The following is a 6099-nucleotide window of genomic DNA, read 5'->3' as shown; positions in this document are numbered from 1 at the left end:
TCCCGGTCCGGCGCATGAGGGAGTCTGTCTGATTGCCTCCCCGTTTCTAGCTTCGGAAAAATACAAAACAAAAAACAAAACAAAACAAAAAAACTAAATAGATTAAATAGATACAATAACTGCTTATATTATATATAACTCACACACACAAACATGCCCCCCTACACACACACACACACACACACACACACACACACACACCTTCACATGGTCTAAAACTCTTTTAAGTTACAAAAGCCAAGGCTAATAGTAACTACCCAAAATGTGTAATAACATGTTTCAGTAAGTCATGGGAGATATTTATTTTGGGACAATGGAGGAAGATATTTTTAGAGATACTTCTAAGTTTTTGATGGCATCCCAGCATAGAAACCCTTAAACCATGCCCCTCCCGCCCCCCCCCCCAATAATCTCCTCATATAGGAGAAAGGCAAACCTTTTCCCAGGTAGATACAACAACAATATTTGTGGGACAGATCTATTTCAATGCTCCAAACCTCCTGAAATCTAGTATTTGCATAGATGCATAACTATGAAACATTATTACAGCAAACAACAAGGAACAAATAATTATTTGTGATGAAATTTCTATGCACTTGAAGCAAACTACACAGAAAACAAACTAACCTAAAAATCCTCTTAAATTAGTGTGCCAGTCCTGACTGAAGGTGTTGGTTATACTTGAGTATTGGTCTTGTACAATAAGTGTGTTGTTGTAGTGTGTTACAAGCGTAGATCAGAAGATAAAGAACCAGCAGGAAACTGTAAAAATCATTTTTCTTTTATGGAAAAAATAAGACTTAACATTAGCTTTGAGACTAAATGACATGTGTATGAGTTCTGCATGTGTGACCCATAAAGGGAGAGCATTGTGAACTCTTTGTTCATTTCCTGGCCCTACTACTTCATAGTGGTATAATCTTGAGGAATGATTCAGTTTCCTAATTCTGAGATCATGAATATAACAGCGCCTCACAGCCATAGGGTCATTATGAGGATTAGATGATGAAGTACATGCAATGTGCTTAGAAGGGTGTTTTACACTTAATGATTTTTCAAAAAAAAAAATGTTAGCTTCTATTATTATATGTTGTAAAAATAATATATAAAATGAAAAATGGTGATATGGGAAATATGCATTTGTATAATAAATTATGTCTGTAATATGCTCTAATAAAATGATGTATACTATAGATATATAAGATACACTGAGTATATATACAGTTAATTTTGTATACATTTTTATTTAAAGTTTGTGTATACATACTTAGATTAATGGTATACTTTATAAAGTTGATTCTATACAGTATGTCATTTTCAACTTATACTTCTATCATTCAATCTACAAAATCATACATCAAAAGAAAAAATTTCAAATATATATATTTATCCATTTGTCCAGGGCATGAGCCAGACACAGGCTCAGAACAAAAGCCAACCTTGGATTAACAAGGAGTTACTCTCTCTCTGGCTGATATGACACAAGCATCACCAACCCGGAGCAACTCTACCGAGCACAGGAACAAAATATCAAAAATTATTTTAACAATGTATATTAAATCACCTGACATTGGAGTATCAAAATTTACAGAATAAAAATTATTTCTTGAAAGAGAAATATGCAGTAGGCTTAAAATTACTGAGTTTTGTAGATACTTGACCACCTATGAATATTAATTTAATCTACCTTTTGGGGAAAAGTATTCATGATTTCCATTAAGGGCACATTTTATACATAGATGATGAAGTTTTATGGTAATTATTCAAATTGATTATACTTGTAATCCAGTTTCAGCATATACTGAAATCTACTTTTTATTTAATATTTTATTAAATAGTGTTCTTGAAACTGAGGACAGAACATCACATCAATGAAAGAATTGCTACACTGGGGTCATTTTTCATCCTTTACTGTAGTTAGCAAACCAGTCACTAATCACAGATACACATGCTCACATGTGGGCACACACACATGTCTACATACTATTTTGGGTTGTAAGGTACAAATAGGTCAATTATAGCAGTATGGAGTATGATTAGAATGATTATATAATTTTTTATCAAAACTGAGACACTTTGAAAGTGAAGAGTAGCTCTATTTCTAATTACACAGGGATGACAGGTATAAAGTGGACTGACTTATGCCAACCGGAATGGGCAGTCATCCTCACAAGAATATGGGAAACAGTGTGTCCAGCCCTTATGAGCTGGCACTAGATTAGACACACTTGATTTAATTTGAAAACACCCACTAACCTTTTGCAGCTGAGTGAATACAGGTACACTCCCCTTAATCATATGTTTTCTCATTTAAACAAAAGGATTAATATTACCTCTTGTAGAACTGTTGTGAGAGTCTGATGTGACACTGCATGTAAATTAATGCTTCCATCACATAATAAGCCCTTAATATAAGTTAACTGCTGTGTTACTACCAGTAGGTTTAGTGGTGAAACAATTTTGTTATCTAATGATAAACAACATGCCTGTTGTTCATCTGTTGATACATGTGATTAATTATAAAATAATCATAATATCTTAGCCTGTGCTTTGGAATGAAATTAGACTTATATTTATGTCTTCTTTTGTTCTTACCTTTACTCAACCCCATATATACTTTTGCTGTAGTTACTAATTTGGCTGATGATAGGGCCAATGTCAGTATACATCACATTGACCATTGTATTTTGAACATAAGAAGCACTCATGATATGATACAATATGAGAAAAATCTCTGTGAAAAGTAAGGTACATTACAAGATCCTGAGCTACATTTTTATACCTGAATTGCTTCAAGTGAATCATAGTTGGCAACCTATAATTAACACTATCTTTTTTTTTTCTGTTCAGGACCACTCAGATAAAAATGTTTGCCTGTACAGTCCTCTTTCCCTCTCCCTCTTTCCTCTCTCTTGCTCTCATTTCCTCTCCCCTTACTTTCTTCCTTCCTTCCTCTCTCCTTCCGTTAACCCCCTCATCTCTCTCTCTCTCCTCCCTCCTCTTACAAAGTGTAGTCATTTTTATAAAAGACCACTGAAGAGAAAGTAAAAACAATAAAAAAATAAACTAAAATAATAAATATAACAAATATTGAAACAATGCGACAAAGTGCTTGAGCTCATTAACAGAGAAGGAAGTGTTTGTGAGTCAGCCCCTGTTCTCTGGCATGGTCTAACCTACTCATGTTTCCCATGGTACCTTCAGATTATTTTCTCTCGCATTTGGAGGAATCTTCTATGTTCTCTGCCTGTGGACAGGTTAAAACACTATCTGAGTAGGACTGTGATAGCCTACTGGGCTGGTCAGACACTATCTGTTCATTAATTCCTAGATTGTGCCCTGACTCTTAAAGGAGATCTGCTTCCTTCTATACCTTCTAGTCCTCACCATTCCAATAGTGAAGGAGAGTAGTGATGTTAGGAGAAGGAAACTGGGAGAGTGACAATGAGTCCTCCTGCTGTTCTTTTACAAGTAGATAAGACAATGGAAACACTGATTTTGATTATAATACTTTTACCATCCTTACAGCAACTCTCCTTCTAGAACTATCTCAACCACCATGGCCTGCTCACGTCAACCAGGCCATGAACACAGGATTCCTTGTTAGGGTTGGCCATACCTTCTTTGGGAGGTTTTCATCAACATCTCATTTTCCAGTAGCACGAAGAGAGGGGGGCAAGAGAAAGAGAGAGAGAGAGAGAGAGAGAGAGAGAGAGAGAGAGAGAGTTATGTAACTCTGTCCTAGTAACACCTGATCCTTTTCCCAACCTGAAATCTTTTTAAGCTTGATTTCTCCCTTTTGCTGTAGCTGGAAACATGTTTGCATAACCAAAGCTATTCAGTAGAAAGTTTAGAAGCAATATCTTCAACAGTGGATTGTTAACCTTCCTTTACTCTGGGCTACTGTTTTAAAACCTCCACCAGATTAAAAAAAAAGCCCAGGAATGGGTGAATATGATGAGTAATGAGATTCAACTCTAAATTTGGAAGAGATAGTATCAGACAACATGAAAACAACATGGAGTCCAAGGAGCTGTGAATGCACCTTAGTTCTCATGTTTCCTGTAATTTATCATATTAGCATTAACCAATTAAAAATTATCTTTTTATCTGAATGTTACTCAGCTCATTTCCTTTATCTTCTTAAAGGATGATTTTTTTTTAACTTACTGAAATTTCACAAAATTTTAACATAATTCCCCATGGCTAGAGTTTCATGGGTAGTTTTTGGATCATGGATTTTTCTCATGATACCAGTAATCTCCAGATATCTTATATCATCATCCACCAAAGGTTGCCTGGTCTTTTATCCAGTTTCTCTCCAAGGGTCTGAAGGGAAAACTGAGCAGAATACATCCATCTTTTCTTTCACTACTTTGACCTCAACCCTCTACCACATCAATGGAATCTATCTACTTAGATAATCCAAAAAGTTGAATACTTTCAAAAGGGCATTAGAGAGTGTAAAGAACAAAGGTTGACATTTTGGGGTAATTTATACATCTGCCTTCTTTCATTTCCTTATTGCTCACAGACAAGAAACGAGAGAAGTTCTAATAGGAGACCTAGATCCAACAGCTAGATTGGGTATTTCTCTGACCAGGCAGTGCCACAGTGGATGGAGCATCAGACCGGGATGCAGAGGACACAGGTTCAAAACTCTGAAGTTGCCAGCTTGAGTACGTGCTCATCTGGTTTGAGCAAGGCTTGTCAACTTTGAGCATGGGGTCACTGGTTTGAGCATGGGATCATAGACATGACCCATGGACACTGGCTTGAGCCCAAAGGTTGCTGGCTTGGAGCCCAAGGTTACTGGCTTGAGCAAGGGGTCACTTGCTCTGCTGTACTCCCCTGGGTCAAGGCACATATGAGAAAGCAATCAATGAACAACTAAGATGCTGCAACAAAGAGTTGATGATTCTCATCTTTCTCCCTTTCTGTCTGTCTCTATCTGTCCCTCTCTCTGACTCTCTCTGTCTGTTAAATAAGAAAAAGAAAATTATGACACATTGTTATCAGAGAAGCATAAGTAGAGCTGAAACAACAAGTAAAACTTAACAGAAAGTCCTTCCAAATTGAGCCTTAACAAACAGATCCTCTGTGGAATATATTCCACTCCTGATCTGGATTTCTCTCCTCATATACCCTTTTCCTTTTCCATTGTAATGCCCCTCTCATGTGGCAACCCAATTCCTTCTCTCTCAAAAACCAAACAACAACAACAACAACAACAACAAAATACTACCCCTTCTGTAGGAAGAGATTTTAGTTGTTGGCTTCTCTCTATTTTTCTGGGGGAAAAAAGTTGTTTCTTGGCTGTCATCTGCATGAACATTAACATTTGCCATCCCCCAACTCACAAGCTCCTGAGAACAGAGAGCTCTACTCCATTTGAGTTCTGCATTTCTAGATCAGCATATCTGCCATTGAGAACTATAGGCAGGCTGGGTCCATATATTATATAATACTAGTGGGTTAGTAGTATTCAACTGGGTAGTAATATATTATATAAAAACTAGTGGGGTTTTTTTTCAGAGATTACAGAGAGTCAGAGAGAGGAATAGATAGGGACAGACAGGAACGAAGAGAGATGAGAAGCATCAATTATCAGTTTTTCATTGAGACACCTTAATTGATCATTGCTTTCTCATATGTGCCGTGACCGCGGGCCTTCAGCAGATGGAGTAACCCCTTGCTCGAGCCAGCGACCTTGGGTCCCAGCTGGTGAGCTTTTGCTCAAACCAGTTGAGCCCACACTCAAGCTGGCGACCTCGGAGTCTTGAACCTGGGTCCTTCCGCATTCCAGTCCGACGCTCTATCCAATGTGCCATCGCCTGATCAGGCAAAACTAGTTTTCATTGGAGACAAAACAGTCTAATTCTACATATGGAGGAATTCAATTCTACTCACCCAGACTCTTTATCCATGAATTTTTGTAATTAGGATCATATGGATGTTTCTTATCCCACTTAGGACCTCAGGGCATCACTAAAATGTTCACTGGGTTGCTTCTTAGCTTGGGTTAAACTATGTCCATTTTAGTCATTCTATTATGAAAGGGTTAGCTAATTTATCTACAAATAGTCTACTTGTTTGTGA

The 6099-nt window shown here is 37.2% G+C and overlaps 1 non-coding gene across 1 annotated transcript; it reads right to left on the bottom strand.

The window, feature by feature from the left end:
* Positions 1–1390: 1390 nt before the first annotated feature.
* LOC136327569 (small nucleolar RNA SNORA48) lies at positions 1391–1525 on the bottom strand. Its single transcript, XR_010729758.1, has one exon. It is a non-coding gene; the product is annotated as a small nucleolar RNA SNORA48 (small nucleolar RNA).
* Positions 1526–6099: the final 4574 nt, after the last annotated feature.

Source organism: Saccopteryx bilineata, chromosome 2 (assembly GCF_036850765.1).
Source record: "Saccopteryx bilineata isolate mSacBil1 chromosome 2, mSacBil1_pri_phased_curated, whole genome shotgun sequence".
Classification (NCBI taxonomy): domain Eukaryota; kingdom Metazoa; phylum Chordata; class Mammalia; order Chiroptera; family Emballonuridae; genus Saccopteryx; species Saccopteryx bilineata.
Note: the sequence above shows the minus strand (reverse complement) of the source record. Positions and strands in the feature narration are given on the sequence as shown.